The sequence below is a fragment of the Symphalangus syndactylus genome, chromosome 8 (genome assembly GCF_028878055.3).
Source record: "Symphalangus syndactylus isolate Jambi chromosome 8, NHGRI_mSymSyn1-v2.1_pri, whole genome shotgun sequence".
NCBI lineage: Eukaryota > Metazoa > Chordata > Mammalia > Primates > Hylobatidae > Symphalangus > Symphalangus syndactylus.
In genome coordinates this window covers 71,471,245-71,490,538 of record NC_072430.2, presented here as the reverse complement: position 1 = coordinate 71,490,538, position 19,294 = coordinate 71,471,245, and the positions used below count along the sequence as shown (strand labels likewise).

The window sequence follows — 19,294 nt, the reverse complement described above, 5'->3', positions numbered from 1 at the left end:
GCAGTGAGCCGAGGTTGTGCCACTGCACTCCAGCCTGGGCAACAAGAACAAAACTCTTATCTCCAAAAAAAAAACAAAAAACAAAAAAAAACACACTTTTTTGGAAGCTGTAAATTTACATCAAACTAATCATTAAGAAAACTGAAGACACTCTTAAATTAAGAAGTAATCATCCGGGCATGGTGGCTCATGCCTGTAATCCCAGCATTTTGGGAGGCCAAGGCAGGCAGATCACTTGAGCCTAGGAGCTAGAGACCAGCCTGGGCAATATCCCGTCTCTAAAAAAAAACTTAACAAAAGAAGAAAGAAAGAAAAAAGAATCAGGCTGGACACGGTGATGCACACCTGTAATCCCAGAACTTTGGGAGTTGAGGGTGGGAGGATCACATGAGTTAAGAAGTTTGACACAAGCCTGGGCAACATAGTCAGACCTTGCCTCTATAAAAAATGAAAGTTAGCCGGGCATGGTGGTGCACGCCTGTAGTCCAGTTACTTGGGAGGCTGAGGTGGGAGGATTCCTGAGCCTGGAAGGTTGAGGCTGCAGTGAGCTGAGATCACGCCACTGCATTCCAGCCTGGGTGACAGAGCAAGACCCTGTCTCAAAATAAATAAATAAATGTTTTTTTTTAAAAAAAGTAAAGAATCAGCATATGGTTGGTCACAATATTGATACTTTTGCACCAACCTAATAGTTTCGATATGTCAATTTTGCCACAGCCTGAATGAACTTTTTTCCTGTCCTTCCACATTGTCAGCATTAGAGCTATTTAACAATGGTATTAGCTATCATGTTTTTATTTTTTGAGACAGAGTCTCACCCTGTCACCCAGGCTAAAGTGCAGTGGCACCATCTTGACTTACTGCAACCTCCGCCTCCCGGGTTGAAGTGATTCTCCTGCCTCAGCCTCCCAAGTAGCTGGGACTACAGCTGCATGCCACCATGCCCGGCTCATTTTTTGTATTTTAGTAGAGACGGGGTTTCACTGTGTTGGCCAGGCTGATCGTGAACTCCCAAGCTTAGGCAATCTGCCCACCGCGACCTCCCAAACTGCCGGGATTACAGGTGTGAGCCACTGCGCCCAGGCTTTTTTGCTCTTGTCGCCCAGGCTGGAGTGCAATGGCACGATTTCAGCTCACTGTAACTTCCACCTCCTGGGTTCAAGCAATTCTCCTGCCTCAGCCTCCCGAGTGGCTGGGGATTACAGGCGCCCACCACGCCTGGCTGATTTTTTTTGTATTTTTAGTAGAGACGGAGTTTCACCATGTTGGCCAGGCTGGTCTCGAACTCCTGACCTCAGGTGATCCAACCACCTCAGCCTCTCAAAGTTCTGGGATTACAGGCATGAGCCACCATGCCCGGCCAGTATTAGCTATCATTTATAGAACACTTACTTTGCCAAATATTCCATTAATAAGCACGTTTAAGAACATGTTGCATTTAATCTTAGAACAGTTCTGTAAATTAGGAAACTAAGTCCTGGTAAGGTTAAGCAATTTGCCTGTGGTCACACAGTTTATAAATGGCAGAAATGGATTTGAATCCATGTCTTAATCCACAGCTTACCCATGAGCTTAACCACCCCATACACACATGTACGCAGCCTCGGAATATATATTCTGGGAGAAATATTAAGCTATTATTAAGGAATAGTTCCTGTTATAAACTACTTATTTATTTATGCGACAGAATCTCACTCTGTTGCCCAGGATGGAGTGCAGTGGCACTGTCTCAGCTCACTGCAACATCTGCTTCCTGGCTGAAGTGATTCTCCAGCCTTAGCTTCCCAAGTAGCTGGGCCCACAGGCACAAGCCACCACACCCAGCTCATTTTTGTACTTTTTTTTGTAAAGAGGGGGTTTTGCCATGTTGCCCAGGCTGATCTTGAATTCCTCAGCTCAGAGTGATCTGCCAACCTTGGCCTCCCAAAGTGCTAGGATTACAGGTGTGAGCCACCATGTCTGGCTGTTATAAGCTCTTTAATCATCAGCAAATCTGCTCTCCTTGAATTTAATATACCTTCAGCACATTACTATTAGGAGATGGAATTTTATCACAAAAAAAGCATGGATTTTTTTTTCTTGCCTTTTGATTTTATAAGGTTTGGTTATGCCCATATGGACCCGGCTTGAGCACTGCTGTAGAAAGTTTTCAAGCAGCTCCTGAGATTGAATCTCTAGAACTCTTTGATGGGGAGATTCCTTCTTTTAGCACTGAGAGGGGCATGGCTCCACAATGCTACTGTCGCTGCTTGGAAGAGCAGGGAGCCTTCTGCAGTGACCCCACTTATGAAATCAAAACCTTATGCCATATTTCAGGACAATGAACCAATTAATATTGTTTCACGTTTCCAAACAAAAACATGTACTACCTGAAAAAAAATGCGCACGCCTCAGCCATGACATCACTTAAAGGTAAGACTGTGTTCAGCTGGGTGCGGTGGCTCATGCCTGTAATCCCAGCACTTTGGGAGGCCGAGACGGGTGGATCACCTGTGGTCTGGAGTTCCAGACTGGCGATACCAACATGGTGAAACCCCCGTCTCTACTAAAAATACAAAAATCAGCTGGGCATGGTGGCGGATGCCTGTAGTCCAAGCTACTAGGCTACTTGGGAGGCTGAGGCAGAAAAATTGCTTGAACCCAGGAGGTAGAGGTTGCAGTGAGCCGAGATTGCACCACCGCACTCCAGCCTGGGCAACAGGGTGAAACCCAGTCTCAAAAGAAAAAAAAAAAGACTACGTTGATTTTTAGACATTTTCTTGGTTTTTACTGAAAGATACAATATTTATTAACAAGGTCACTTTGGTTCTGTGCTAAGCCATAGTGGAAATGAGATTGTAGGGAGAGGTTTTCATAGCCATATTCTTCTAGATACAGAACATTAAACAAGGAGCCATGATCAGTTCTCTAAGAATTGTTAATTAAGCCAAATGACCAGTAGCCACACTGGACAAACCGCTCAGGTCAGGAGAAAATACCTATTCTTCATAGGTAATACAGGTGGATATAATATCTTCCAATACAGTATACCATTCTAATTCTCCCTCTCCTAAGCTTTTGTCAGGGGAAGAAAAATAAAAACTTGACAAAGTCTCATTCGATCATACGTCATCACCTCTTATGTCAGCAGCAGAACCATATTCTTACAAGGGGGCCCCTCAGCCTTGTGAATGAAGGCTCGTGCTTGGAGGAGGGAGTTATATCCAGGAGACAGGGGCGTTGGTCTTACACCGGTGGAGGCAAAGGACAATGTGAGGTGGCTCACGTGAGCACCGGGCAAGTATTACACCCTAAGGTAAGGTTACAGCCTCTGAGGTGTGATATGGGGCAGAGGATGAATAAATAATCACCATGGTTCTCAGATGTGGGCTGGGGGAAGGGAAGAAGTTGATAAGGATGAGTCTTTGCTTAAATCAAATATAAATAATTCAAAATGTAAAATACCAAATACCAAATGTAAAATAACTGCTGACACTTGGAATATGGGTGGGGATGACAGAGATGGGGAAGCGACACCTATGAAGGGTGCCTGAAGTGAACATTTGCAAGTAAGAAATGAGATAGAGCTTACCTTTTGGACGTCTTGTGCTGTTTCTGAAAAATAAAAGTTTTTTTTCAAGTTTGAGAATGAAAATGTACCTCCTATATAAGTAAGCACTAATATTTTATAGAACTTAGAAACTTATTACTAGTAATTGAAGCCCAAGTAACTTCTGGGCCCTATAGATCTGATTTTCAGAAAATCCCTGTCAGCTCTCCAAGCTGCGTACCCCCACACTACATCAAACAACCTTACATGCATCTGAGCGCTAGGTGTCTTCCTCAATCCCTGACAGCCATTAACAAATTCATGTTCAAGGTATTTCAAAAGCTTCCAAACATGTGTTGTTTCCTGAAAAAAGAAGTGCACATGCCCTGTGCCATGACAATTATGTAAAGATGATACTGTTTCTGTTGATTTTTCGACATTTTATTGGTTTTAACTGAAAGATGCAGCCTTCTTGCAAAGAAGGGGTGTTGCCAGTGGAATTGTGGGGAGAGAATTACATAGCCACATCCTTACAGAAGACACCCTTAGAGCTAGCCTAATTATAGGTGTCTCCTCTTTAAAGATGATTACAGAAGCATATGAAGTCCTTCCCTCTCCACAGATCCCGTCCTCCGAGGAAACAACAGTTAACAGCTCAATGTTTACCTTTCCAGCTCCTGCACTACTCCCACCCCACCACAATAACTGTTCTGCTTTTATTTATTTTTAATTTTTTTTGGGACGGAGTCTCGCTTTGTTGTCCAGGCTGGAGTGCAGTGGCACAATCTCGGCTCACTGCAGCCTCTGCCTCCTGGGTTCAAGCAATTTTTGTGTCTCAGCCTCCGCAGTAGCTGGGATTACAGGCATAAGCCACCACGCCTGGCTAATTTTTGTATTTTTAGTAGAGACGGGATCTTGCCATGTTGGCCAGATCACATCCTGACCTCATGTGATCCACCCTCCTCAGCCTCCCAAAGTGTTGGCATTACAGGTGTGAGCCACCACGCCCAGCCTGTTTCACTTTTAAAATAAGGATTCAATATGCAACTTTGTATGTTCTGCTAAATATATGTGGACACTCTTGTGAAAAGGTAGAAATCTGCTTTATTTTTGACAGCTGTAGAATATTCCATTGTGTGTATGGATGTATTACAATTTTTTTTTTTTTTTTGAGAAGGAGTCTTGCTCTGTGGTCCAGGCTGGAGTGCAGTGGCGCAATCTCAGCTCACTGCAAGCTCCTCCTCCTGGGTTCATGCCATTCTCCTGCCTCAGCCTCCCGAGTAGCTGGGACTACAGGCGCCCGCCACCACGCCCGGCTAATTTTTTGGTATTTTTAGTAGAGACGGGGTTTCACCATGTTAGCCAGGATGGTCTCGATCTCCTGACCTTGTAATCCGCTGGCCTCGGCCTCCCAAAGTGCTGGGATTACAGGCTGGAGCCACCGTGCCTGGTCACAATTTCTTTAAGTATATTTCCAACTGCATGGGCATTTTTAGAGAGTGTCCTGTTACAAATACGGCAAAGAACAAACTCGCACATAAATCCGTCTACATGTGGGTAAGTACATCTGTGCAGGTGAAACTGTTGGGTTAAGGGCAAATGTACATTTTAAATTCAAACAAGTATTACCAAATTTTGCCCCTGAAGCATTGCAAAAACTTACGCTCCCACCAATAGTTTTGGCCAAGTTCATAGTTTTTTCCCTTCTATTTATTTCATTTAAACATATGGATTTTCTGATTATGAATGTGGATGGCCATTTAAAAATTTTATTGCCAGTTTTTTGTGAAACTGCCCAATTCTTTATTTTTTGAGTCCTTTGGGCTGGGCGTGGTGGCTCACGCCTGTAATCCCAGGCCAAAGCGGGTGGATCACCTGAGGTTTGGAGTTCGAGACCAGCCTGACCAGCATGGAGAAACCCTATCTCTACTAAAAATATAAAATTAGCCAGGCATGGTAGCATATGCCTGTAATCTCAGCTACTTGGGAGGCTGAGGCAGGAGAATCACTTGAACCCGGGAGGCAGAGGTTGAGGTGAGCCGAGATCGTGCTATTGCACTCTAGCCTGGGCAACAAGAGCAAACTCTGTCTCAAAAATAAATAAATAAATAAATAAGTCCTCTGTCTTTTCCTGTTGATGTATGGAGTTTCTTTATATAATAGGAATATTAATCGTTTTATGCCTGTCAAATATATTACAAGTATTTTATGTCATTTGACTGTATATTTTATTTTAAATTTTATTATTATTATTTTTTGTGACACAGTCTCACTGTGTTGCCCAGGCTGGAGTACAATGGCGTGATCTCGGCTCACTGCAACCTCTGCTTCCCAGGTTCAAGCGATTCTCCTGCCTCAGCCTCCCAAGTAGCTGGGATTACAGGCATGAGCCACTAAGGCCTGGCTAATTTTTCTAAGTTTAGTAGAGACGGGGTTTCACCATGTTGGCCAGGCTAGTCTTGAAGTCCTGGCCTCAACAGAGCCGCCTGCCTTGGCCTCCCAAAGTGCTGGGATTACAGGCGTGAGCTAATGTGCCTGGCTTTGACTATATATTTTATAATGGGACACTTTTATTTACAGAAGTTAATCTTTTCGTAATCAAATCAAATCTGTCAATCTGTAATTTATCTAGTATTTATTTATTTTTGTGTGGTTTGATTTAGTGAATATCAACAAGAATGAAACAAGAAAATATATTTTACGACTTACCACTAGTCTTCAAAAGTTTATGTGATCGTGAGGAAGGTTCTGGGAGACAAAACAAAGCCAGCATCATTGGGAAAACCAAATCAAACCCTTTTCTTTATTCTTTATAAAAGGATTATGAGCCTACTGTCAGATTAACAGAGCTCTATAACTTTTGTATCAAATTTAACAAAATCCCCATTGTTCAGAGATACACAGGAGCAAGACACTCACTCTGCTAAAATGCTAGAATAAATGTTATGCTGTGTTATCAGGAGTCACCCAATAGAAAAGCAAAATCTGACTTTTTCAATCCTGTCAGTGGCAGAGCAGCTTCCTCAGCTTTCACTAACCTACAAGCTGATGAAGTTCAATTGTACACTCCTTTTTTTTTTTTTGAGACTGAGATTCATTCTTGTCTCCCAGGCTGGAGTGCAATGGTGCGATCTCAGCTCCCTGCAACTTCTGCTTCCCGGGTTCAAGTAATTCTCCTGCCTCAGCCTCCCGAGTAGCTGGGATTACAGGTGTCTGCCAACATGCTGGGTTAATTTTTGTATTTTTAGTAGAGATGGGGTTTCACCATGTTGGCCAGGCAGGTCTCAAACTCCTGACCTCAGGTGATTCTCCCGCCTCAGCCTCCCAAAATGCTGGGATTACAGGCGTGAGCCACTGCACCCAGCCTTGTTTGCATTTTTTCTCTCTCGCACCATGAGCTCCTTGCAAGCCTCAGGAGTCACGTGGATTATTTATCCTTGCATTCCTAGTCCTTAGCAAAGCATAACGTGGGTAATGAATAAAGACTGCTTCAAATAAAACCCCAAACCTGTCTGAAATAAGACAATACTTCATGGAGTATGGTGCAGCAAATATGAATTAAAATTTTAGCTTTGGATAATCTTTTGTGTGTGTCACTCATAGGATGTGATTTTTCATTAGCAACAGCAAATACAGTTTAAGTATCTGCATGTTAATGGTTAAGACGTACAAAGCAAAACTAGTTGACTGGCATGCTTGATAGTCACTGGGAAATATCAAGTAGAAAAGAAGTTTTTCTTTTTTTTGAGACAGAGTCTCACTCTGTCGCCCATGCTGGAGCACGGTGGCACTGTCATGGCTCACTGCAACCTCCATCTCCTGGGTTCAAGTGATTCTCCTGCCTCAGCCTCCCAAGTAGCTAGGATTACAGGTGCCCACCACCACACCTGGCTAATTTTTACATTTTTACTAGAGATGTGGTTTCTTCATGTTGGTCAGGCTGGATTCGAACTCCTGACCTCAGGTGACCCACCTGCCTCAGCCTCCCAAAGTGCTGGGATTACAGAGAAAAGAGTTATAGATCAAAAGCTTGTGATTCCCATCTTAAGGCAGCCGCAAATGTATTCAGACCGGCAGTGAGCTGAGAAACCAGACAGAACATGCCCTTTTGTCAGACTCAAAGGGACTTTCATTGCCAGTCCCCCATTAGTATTAAATTTTTATGACAACATCCTATTTACCAGATTTTCTTCTCAGCCGATATGGAGGAGACCCTTCTTTAGAGCCATACAGTGCTTTCCTCTCTCCCTCAGGACTGTAACAGAAGCCTGGATGATCTGTAAAGATAACCACGTGCATCAGTGGGACTGCGGTGTCAGGAAATTCTCAGAAAATGGTTATGGCTAGTGTAGATTTATATGGATTTATTATTATTATTATTATTATTTTTGAGACAGAGTCTTGCTCTGTCAACCATGCTGAAGTGTGGTGGCATGATCTCGGCTCACTGCCGACCTCCACCTCCCAGGTTCAAGCGATTCTCCTGCCTCAGCCTCCCGAGAAGCTGAGACTACAGGCGCGTGCCACCGTGCCTAATTTTTGTATTTTTAGTAGAGACGGGGTTTCACCATGTTGGCCAGGCTGGTCTTGAACTCCTGACCTCAGATTATCCATCCGCCTCGGCCTCCCAAAGTGCTGGGATTACAGGTGTGAGCCACCGCGCCTGGCCTATATGGATTTATTCTTTTTCATCTGACATAGATATGAGCCTCCTCCCATAATTGCTGCTGTATATGTATCTCCGGGCTTTTTGTTTACACTGGGACTTGTAGGAGTCTGTTAGCTGGGATGACAGGTGTGAGCCACCACATCCGGCCAAAAAAAAAAAAAAAAAATCTGAAGGCAATTTCTGTGGGCTGAAATGTTGAGGTTAGGGAATACAGCCTAGCACTCTGCTGGGAAGCTCTGGGCATCATTTCTCGGGTTTGTTGGATGCAAGATGGGAGCCCCAGCTGCAGTGATGGTGGGAATGCACCTGTTTCCACTTTGCTGCTGCTGCTTTTCCCCCTGGGGAGTTAACAAGTGCCAGGCTGGAGGGAAGCAAATCAACGTTTGCGCTTGATTCCTCAAAGTAAGCTCTTATGAAAGGGTTAAGTAAAAGTAGAAGTGTTTTCAGTACCAGTTTCCAGCAGACCTGACTGCATTTAAAGCCATTGTTTTCTCTTTTTATTCTATTTAATCTGAAAAATAACAAAGATGTGATAAATGCTGTTGAATAAGGTCTTATTTAATAGGAAGGACCTGTAACATTTATTTTCTTCTGCTTTTGTAAGCCTAGACATACTCACATATGTGGGGTGGTTGTGATTTTAGAATTTTCTGCTGCATCAGGAAAACTAATACTATGAAGCGATTGCATAGGGATGACGTGAGAAATGCATCGTGAAGCTCTGGTTTTTGGTGGTGGTAGAGGTTGGGGCGAGGGTGAGGGTAGAGTTGACCCTGGAGACATAACTGACATTGTTAGTTGATGCAGAAACCCAAACAGTGGCCAGCCATCAAGGGACTCAGATAAATCTGAGAGAACCAACGTAGAAACAAGCCAATGTGCTCAGAAGGGATTATACTGTCTACCCAATTTGTGAAAATAGTGAATAGAGAGATACTATTTTCTAACAATTGACATTTTCATGAACTTTAAGATAGAAAATGTGATAGATACAAACAGACAATGAAATTTCCAATAGTGTTAAGGAAATAAAACTCATGAGTGGCATCCATTTCAAGGATTGCTGGCTCGGCCGGAAAGAGAGAAAGCAGAGAGGTCATTCCAATTGCTTTTTTTTTTTTCTTTAAACTCCAAATCTCAACACAGATCTTATCCCACCTGAATAGATTTTTAAAAACGTTTAAAAATTCGCTATTTATTTTAAGCATTTTACACACCATTCAGGGAATTCAAGCAGATGACCACCCTCAAGTGGGTAATAGCTGCTACACCATCAAGGCACCAGAGCTAAGACCGCACCCCCAATCCTGTGAAAGAGGAGGGAGGGAGGCTGGTTCCTAAGCCTGGCTGATCATTAGCACTCACTGGCCAGCTTATTAAAAATGCAGATTCTCGGCTGGATGCGGTAGCTCACGCCCAGCACTTTGGGAGGCCGAGGCGGGCAGATCACAATCACAAGGTCAGGAGTTCAAGACCAGCCTGGCCAATATGGTTAAACCCCATCTCTACTAAAAATACAAAGATTAGCCAGGCTCGGTGGTGGGCACCTGTAGTCCCAGCTAACCGAGAGGCTGAGGCAGGAGAATCGTTTGAACCCAGGAAGCGGAGGTTGCAGTGAGCCAAGATTGCACCACTGCACTCTAGCCTGGGCGACAGAGCAAGACTACGTCTCAAAAAAAAAAAAAAAATGCAGATTCTTGCCACCCAACCCTGATCTACTGACTCAAAAGCTCAAGAAACGGAGCCTGGTATCTTTATCCCCAGCCCTCACCACGACACTAGAGCCTTGTAACTATTTTGAGTTAACTGCAAAATGGCTGCTGGAAGTTTCCTCTCATTGTTGTCTTTCCTCCTGCAGAATGCTATGTGATTATCACGAGCTAAGTCTGTTTCCCCAACTCCCTGCACCTCCCATCTCTTCTGTGTGCCCCAGAATCTCCCAGGGTGCGACGGCCCTGAAGGACAATGTCTGTGATCCCAGCTCAGGCACTTCACTAGGTGGGTGCTCTCCCATCCCAGAATGTGCTTCCTCAACTGGACAGTGGGATCATGGAGCCTGTCTTTCAGAATGGTCATTAGGATTCAATGATCAGCTCAACCGGTGAGTTCCACCCACCCTCCTAGGGCAGGGGTCCCCAACCCCCGAGCCACAGACTGGTACTAGTTCATGGCCTGTTAGGAACTGGGCCGCACAGCAGGAGGTGAGTGGTGGGCAAGCAAGAGAAGCTTCACCTGGATTTACAGTGGCTCCTCATGGCTCGCATTACAGCCTAAGCTCCGCCTCCTATCAGATCAGGGGCAGCATTAAATACTCAGAGGAGTGTGAACCCTACTGTAAATTATGCATGCGAGGGATCTAGGTTGCAGCGCTCCTTATGAGAAGCTAATGCTTGATGATCTGAAGTGGAGCTGAGGCAGTGATGCTAGCACTGAGGAGCAGATTAACGTTAGCAGAGAGGTTTGACTGCACAGAGACCATAATAAATCAATTGCTTGCAGATTCATATCAAAACCCTGTCAGTGAGTGACAAGGGGTGATTAAGCTGCATTTGGTGGCAGGCCTTATCACGGCAAGTGAGTTGATGTAGTTCAATTGTACAGCTGCATCCGGTGGCCTTAAAAGTATGTTTGAGGCCAGGCATGGTATCTCATGCCTGTGATCTCAGCACTTTGGGAGGCTGAGGCGGGCAGATCACAAGTTCAGGAGTTCAAAACCAGCCTGATCAACATCGTGAAACCCCGTCTCTACTAAAAATACAAAAACTAGCTGGGTGTGGTGGTGCGCGCCTGTAACCCCAGCTACTCAGGAGACTGAGGCAGGAGAATTGCTTGAACCTGGGAAGGCAGAGGTTGCAGCACCACTGCACTCCAGCCTAGGTGACAGAATGAGACTCCATCTCAAAAAAAAAAAAAAGTATGTTTGAGGCAACTTCAAATCTCCACAGGTTCCCACTGATTCTACATTATGGTGAGCTGTAGAACTATTTCATTATAATAGAAATAAAGTGTGTAATAAATGTAATGTGCTTTCATCATCCCAAAAGCCTCCCCCTGCCTCCATCCGTGGAAAAACTGTCTTCCACAAAACCAATCCCTGGTGCCCAAAAGGTTGAAGACCACTGTCCTAGGGAATTGTAGCCTTTCTTGCCTCTTTTAAGTCATTTTCATTTTTTAAGGGCAGTATAATTTAACCTACAAAACACTATGCTAAAAATAACTTTTAAAATAATTTTACTCTATTTTGCTATCATCTGTGCTATCCCAGTACAAATATTTCGGCTAAGTGGCAATCACATTTAGTGAAAAAGTATGGGGCTGGGGGGAGCCTCAACACAGTCACCTTAGAGAAAACAAATGATTCAATTTTTGTAACACTGATAGCTATCTCTCTTGTACATTCAGAGTTTGATATTATGAGATGAAATTAATTACAAACACAAATGTTAGCTCAGTCTCTGAGAAGTGCAATTACATAAACATACTAATACATAAAATACAAATACCTTCAACCTTTATTCTCAATTAATTTGGAGAAGAGTTAAATTTATTTACCACATATACTAATGGGCAATATCGCTATTTCCAAGAAGTTCCCTGGTATGTGTAAAGCTGACTTCAAAAATTTTTTTTTAAGTCTTGACATTTAATTTTTAAAGTACTGTTTCCAGGTTTTCCACTAGGTGTCAGCTAAGGACCACCACTGAATTAAAAGAACGGAAGGCAGCTGGGAGGCTGTAACTAATGAGTTTCCCACAGCTGTGTTGATATTATTAGACTGGTGATACATTTCTTGATGTTTAAAATTTCCCACTATGCATTTATTTCATAGAAATAATAGAAATACATTTTGAAAACTTTATGAAAATAAGAATCTCGAGGAAAGACATGGAAAGTTCACTTTAATAATAATCCTGCTTAAATACAAAATTATGATTAGAGTGAATAAAGTATATTAAACAACCGTGTTTGAGGCTGGGTGTGGTGGCTTGTGCCTGTAATCCTAGCACTTTGGGAGGCTGAGGTGGGTGGATCACTTGAGGCCGGGAGTTCGAGACCAGCCTGGCCAACATGGTGAAACCTCATCTCTACTAAAAATACAAAAATTAGCCAGGTGTGGTGGTGCACGCCTGTAGTCCCAGCTACTCGGGTGGCTGAGGCACAAGAATACTTGAACCGAGAAGGCAGAGGTTGCAGTGTGCGTTTTCTTGTATGGAGATTGCGCCACTGCACTCCAGCCTGGGTGACAGAGTGAGACCCTGTCTCAAAACAAAACAAAACAAAAGTGTTTTTATTGCCAGTGGGAATAATGTGGTTAGGATGCTCTTTGGAGCCAGATAGACCTGGGTTTGAAACCCGGCTTGGTCATGTACTAGTTATATAAACTTGGGCAGTTTATTTAATGTCTCTCAGCCTCTGTTTTTATTTTTTCTAGAATGGCAAGAATAAGAACTACCTCATAACATATTTTGGTGAGGGTGAAATAAGAATATAAAGTACTCAGCACAGTGTGTATGCTCAATAAGTTGTAACTGAAAAGATGTTTTTAGATAGAAGGGATCAACAACTTGGGGAGAAAGTACGATGTTATACTGACTGTATTAACCATTTGAATACTTGAAGGGAACTTCCTGGGGCACACACGCCTAGCATGGGAGAAAGACAGGTATGTAAGGTGGTCTCGTTTTGTAACTGCCTTTCAGAATCTTGTTAGCAATTTTGATTTTCCCAGTAGACAGGTAAACAATAGGTGGGGCCCATCAAAGATGCTCTGCCATTGCTCAGAAGGGCATTCTAAGGCACCAGGCCAGCAACAAAATGACTAATCATAAAGAAAATGCAGTCCCCTCTCTGCATGAGCTCCCTTTCATCTCATAACACCTGATGAAACAAAAACTCATGCTTAGGTCCAAGTCCACACCTATGCACATTCATTTCCTGAGGACCAAATCATTGCCGGCAGTCCTGAGAACAAGCTTCAAATGCTTGTCAAAACATACAGAGAACAAAACAGACTGTACCCTTTCTCAGACATCTCAGCCCTCGTTATTTTCCACCCAGTTCAATTTTCATGATCATCATCCCATTGTCTGCTCCACCTCACTCCTCCCAGCCCCAACTTGGACCATTTCACCATCCATGTGAATAATCCACCCACCGCCGTAGTTCCTTGACTACTTTATCTCTAATGACCTTTTCCTCCACTCCAGAGCAGCAACACAGAATCAGAGCCACCTCCAGAACCTGATAACACTCAAAACCATCCCACCTCTAAGGCAGGACTCCAGAAGTCCCTTCTTCAACTACAGATTGGTGCATTTCCTTCTCTCCAACATTAAGTCCCGCTGACCCAGGCTTTATGACAATACTGCAGTCCCTCACGCCACGCCTGTGTTGCCAGCTGGTTTTCATCTTCACTCAATCTGATGTCATGCCCAATTACTGCAACTCCGTGCTCACTGGCACCCTCCCCACCCCCGCCCTGGGAACCTTCCCCTACCAGCTCTGCCGGTTCCCAACCGGGAGGAACCCACACACACCACGGTTTTCACCAGTAGTTTCCAAGTTGCTGAGCAGATTCTGAAATGACGTCATCACACTGATTCATGGGGGCCAGCTTCAGTTGGGTCTTTGCTGTCTTTCACAGGTTATTCTAGCCATCTCCAGTGACTGGTCCATTTTTTTTTTTTTTTTTTGAGACAGAGTCTCACTCTGTCACCCAGGCTGGAGTGTAGTGGTGTGATCTTGGCTCAATGCAAGCTCCGCCTCCCGGGTTCACGCCATTCTCCTGCCTCAGCCTCCCCAGTAGCTGTGACTACAGGTGCCTGCCACCACGCCCAGCTAATATTTTGTATTTTTAGTAGAGACGGGGTCTCGCCATGTTAGCCAGGATGGTCTCCATCTCCTGACCTAGTGATCCGCCCGCCTCGGCCTCCCAAAGTGCTGAGATTACAGGTGTGAGCCACTGCGCCTGGCCTGGTCCATTTTCCTTAGCAAATGTTCTTCTGATCCTTTCCAGTTTCCCTCAGAGACCCTCGATCTCTGCTTCACTCACTCAGCAGATGACTTTATCACCTGCATGAGTGAAATCAAACCCTTTGTCTTCCCAAGTCCACCTCAAAGTTCCTCTGTCTTTCATCTTTTTCTCCCTTGGCTCAGAGAGATGCTTCCAGCCCTTTCCAAGATGAGCCCCTATTCCTGTGTGTCCCATCCTCTTCCTTCCCACCTCCCCAGGCCCCGTTCCAACAGGAAGTGAGCCACTGTCTCCTCTCCCACCTTCCTTCTCCTGCTCTGCCATCTGCTCATGGACTCGGCATTCGACCCAGACAAGAAGTCTTGCTTTGCTCTTGCCTCTCTCTCCAAACTATCATTTTTTCTTCCTTTTGTGAACTTTGTATATAAAAAAAGTCTATACCCATTCTGTTCTTTCTTAATCCCCCTTTTTCTTCAACCCACTGTGATCTCTCCCTTTTCTCTTAGTTGCCAAATATGAAATCTGCTTTTCTGTTTAAATCTCCTTGACCTCGGCTGCCTTTGAGACTGTGTTTCCCCCGTCTCTGAGATGTGCTTTTTCCTTGTTAGTGCAGCGCCCTCCTCCTCAGACGTCCTCCCTGCCTCCTCTGCTACTCTTTCAATCTTTCTTTGGCTGTTCTCCAAATGCCCCCACCCGCTTTCTGATCACTTAGATGTTGGGATTCCTAAGGGTTCGACTTTCCTTTGCACATTTTTGTGGGTCATCTTGTTAAACCTTAGGGCTTCAATTACTGCCTGTAGTAAAAGTCTCCTAATCCTTAGCTTCCAAGACCTGAATTTCCACCTGTGGCTGACCCTGCCCAGCAGCACAGGTGCCAGTGAGAGCAGAGGGATCCTCTCTCTCACTCCCATCTCACGGGTTCCTCTCCCTGTCTCAGAACTCACAGTACCATGCTCTCCTTCAACCCGACTCGGCCTTGACTCTTAGTGGGCAAGCGATCCGCCTGCCTCGGCCTCCCAAAGTACAAGGATTACAGGCATGAGCCATCACTCCCAGCCCTCATTTAAAAATTTTCTAACCATGGTTGACCATGGACAAATGAAACTGCAGAAAGTGAAACTGCAGATAGGGAGGATGACTGTATTCAATAGATTCCGACATTATGTCTGCAAAACACTTGTACAATAAAGCATTAAACTTTTGTTGCTGTTGCAAAAAAAAAAAAAAAAAAGCAGACTGGAAGATTAGAATGTCATCTTCTGATTTTTGATAGTCAGTGGCATCACACCACACTCTGGCTGCCTATACCTGAAACCTACAGAGTTTGTTCTGACTTATGAGCCAAATAAGGTATCTTTTTTTCCCGAGTTAGGCAAGGCCACTCTGTATAGAATGGAGTCACTTTGGGCTTTTCTGTCTCACTCTAGGGACAGCCAGGAGCCTGGAACTAGCCTCTGGGCCCATGCAGCCTCATTTTATTTTTAATAGCGCATCTATTGAGGTGCCCAGGGCATGATCACTGGCTCAACATCTGTCAAAAGTTCCTTAAGATTTAGGGCTCAAAATGTTTGCTGGATAGGCCTTTAGAAAACTTCTCTGTCTTATTTAAAAAATGAGGAAACTGTCAGGTGCGGTGGCTCACACCTGTAATCCCAGCACTTTGGGAGGCAGAAGCAGGTGGATCACCAGAGGTTAGGAGTTCAAGACAAGTCTGGCCAACCTAGTGAAATCCCCTCTCTACTAAAAATACAAAATTAGCTGGGCGTGGTGGTATGCCCCTGTAATCCCAACTCTAAGGAGGCTGAGGCAGGAGGTTCACTTGAACCCAGGAGCCGAAGGTTGCAGTGAGCTGAGATTGTGCCACTGCATTCTAGCCTGGGCAACAAGAGTGAAACTTCGTCTCAAAAAAAAAAAAAAAAAAAAAGGAAACTGAAATGACATGCTGGAGGGTCACGTCCCAAGTGATTGTAAAGGAGCTGGTTCAGCCTTGGCTCCCCTTACTCTTACTCTGCGTCCCCTGCCTATGACCACCCACACACCACCTCATGATTTTGCAGGAACTGGTGGCAGAGGAATAAAGGCTTAAAAAGTCTTTACATAGTTTAGGAAAAGTTGCTTTCAACAAGAATTACTAAATTCGCAATTAATAGAAGTAGGAGACTCAAAATTTAAATTAGACCATCAAAGGGGCTATAAGCAAACAATTAGCTTAAGTCATAATGTCGGCGGGGCACGGTGGCACAAACCTGTAATCCCAGCACTTTGAAAGGCCAAGGCCGGCGGATCGCCTGAGGTCAGGAGTTCAAGACCAGCCTGACCAACATGGAGAAACCCTGTCTCTACTAAAAATACAAAATTAGCCAGACGTGGTGGCACATGCCTATAATCCCAGCTACTCAGGAGGCTGAGGAAGAGTAATTGTTTGAACCCTGGAGGCGGAGGTTGTGGTGAGCTGAGATTGTGCCATTGCACTCCAGCCTGGGCAACAAGAGTGAAACTCCATCTCAAAAAAAAAAAAAAAAAAAGTTATAACGTTACTTTCTCTTAAATAGCCATACTAGACAATGATCGGGATTACTGATGTCCTGAACTTTTTTCAGGGAGAACTACACTGAAGACCATGAGTGTAGTGCAGTACTTGAGCAGCCTTAATATTTTATTGGGAAAACAGTAAGTCAGTACACCTGCAACCCTGCCAGGCACCGACACCCCGCGGGCTCACCTGTAACCAGACTGCGTGCTCATGTTTCCGCTCCGTCATTGATGTGCCAGGCGACTCGCTGCATTGTGTCTATAGCATCAAGCACCACATCATAGCCTTCCGTGTCCTTATCAAGGTGGTTTTCTATTTCCTTAAACAAAAAAGAACAAGGTTCTTTTTCCACTTTATTTTCATACAGACAGTGAAACAAATGGCACCTCTATGGTTAGTTCCTTATATTTTATTTTTGCTTATTTATTTACACGCTACCAGCTGGGTGTGGTGACTCATGCCTGTAATCCCAGCACTTTGGGAGGCTGAGGTGGGTGGATCACCTGAGGTCCAGAGTTCGAGACCAGCCTGGCCAACATGGTGAAACCCTGTCTCTCCTAAAAATGCAAAAATTAGCCGGGTGTGGTGGTGCATGCCTGTAAACCCAGCTACTTGGGAGGCTGAGGCAGGAGAATCACTTGAACCTGGGAGACAGAGGCTGCAGTGAGCTGAGATTGGGCCGCTGCCCTCCAGCCTGGGTGACAGAGTGAGACTCTGCCTCAAAAATAAACAAATAAATAAATAAATAAAATATTTACACACTACCATCATTCTTTAAGATTTTGAGGCCAGAAATACCTGCAACAAAATGGTAAGACAAGGAAAAAAACAAACAGGGATAGGAAAGATAAAAGTGGAATAGAATACCAGGATAAACAGGATAAAACACAACACGCATGTAGCCCATTGAGTACCACAGTGATATTTTAGTTATTATAACAGATGTGGGAATTGCTCTTACAGCTGTAGAGTTCTGAGCTTGCTGGTGGCCAATGTTATACAGTTCTCAGTAATATAGTTCTCACTCTCACAAGATAAAATACATACTTAGTTTTTCCCTTATTTATTTAGGAAGCAAAATGTTTCATACAGGAACTTAATATTTAACAGACTCAAAAATATAGCGAAAACTATCTTTACAAAATTATCTCTATAGCAAGTAGGCATTTTAGCAGTTTCCTGTAGTCAAGGTTTTAAAGGCCAAATGAAGTTGACTAAAGACAATCCTTCGGAGTGTTGAGAAGGATCTCATGGTTTCAGCACTCAATTCTCTGACGGTCAGAAGTATGTTACATTAGCAATCATCTTACCACTGGAGGCCCACAATCCCAGAACATGAGAGAGGGACAGGATCTTTGTTCCAGTTCTTTTGAGCACATAAGACACTTGTCCCTAGATCCTCAAGAGTCTAAGGATAGAGACTATTGCACATAGTTCCTTTGATTCTTTATCTTCTCAATGCCCAGCAGAAAGTTGGGTGGGGAATAGGTGTTTATTAAATTGAAACTATTGCCTTTTTAAAAACAACAGTAATCCTATATTAGCGCCTAAAACAGTAAGAAAACATTGTAATCAGTTACATCATTCTTGTGACATTTTTCATACATAATTAGCTAATGGGTGGAGGTTAAATGTTATGGTACAACCTGAAGATTAGTTCCATTATTTTATAGTAACTATGTAAATCTTTGTTTACTTTTACTGAGTACTCAAGTTTTTCATCTAGCTAGAAACTGTAAAAGAATTTACGTTTTCTTTCCATGCTTGGACTCAGCTGTTAGCAAGGTCCTAAATGGCAAATTTAAAAACATAATGATTTCTTCTTTTAGCCTGAGAGACAACTGTACTCATCAGTAAACAGACTGGGAGGTACAGAGGATATTTCTGTGGGTATTTTCACGGATGACTATATAACTTTGAAATGATGTGAATGGGCCAGGCACGGTGGCTCACTCCTGTAATCCCAGCATTTTGAGAGGCCGAGGCAGGCGGATGAGGTCAAGAGATCGAGACCATCCTGGCCAACATGGTGAAACCCCGTCTCTACTAAAAATACAAAAAATTAGCTGGGCGTGGTGGTGCCCACCTGTAGTCCCAGCTACTCAGGAAGCTAAGGCAGGAGAATCGCTTGAACCTGGGAGGCAGAGGTTGCAGTCAGCTGATATTGCCCCACCATACTCTAACCTGGCAACAGAGCGAAACTCAATCTCAAAAAAAAACACAAAAAAAGAAAAAGAAAGAAACGATGTGAATGACATAGAGGGAGCCCTCTAATCAACTATAAAAGCAGGAAACACTTCAAAAGCAACCAGAAGTTAGTTTTGGATTAATCCAACCACTGTTTTTTTTTTTTTTCTTCCTTGCCAGCCCTTAATATGTAGGATAAAGGCTGTTTTTCCTGTTAATTAAATTTTTGTAAGGATCTTGACTTGTCTCATATGCTTCACTGAGATCTTAAACTTTCCTTTTGACTGAAGGCCATCTTACTGTCTAGAAGACCATATTAGAGATTTTTGGGACACACTAGTCTTAGACGTTATATTAACAGAATTCAGCAGAGATGTGTCCCGAGACAAATATTGTTTTAAGAGT

General features: G+C 43.8%; 1 long non-coding RNA gene across 1 annotated transcript in view; it reads right to left on the bottom strand.

Moving 5' to 3' along the window:
- LOC129487961 (uncharacterized) overlaps positions 1-19,294 on the bottom strand; it is a 91,642-nt gene that overhangs the window by 70,828 nt on the left and 1,520 nt on the right. The window contains exons 2-5 of the long non-coding RNA XR_008659533.2: positions 16,892-17,021; positions 7,711-7,806; positions 6,239-6,277; positions 3,572-3,594 (exon numbers count right to left, since the gene is read on the bottom strand). This is a non-coding gene — a long non-coding RNA (uncharacterized lncRNA). The remainder of the gene's footprint in view (positions 1-3,571; positions 3,595-6,238; positions 6,278-7,710; positions 7,807-16,891; positions 17,022-19,294) is intronic.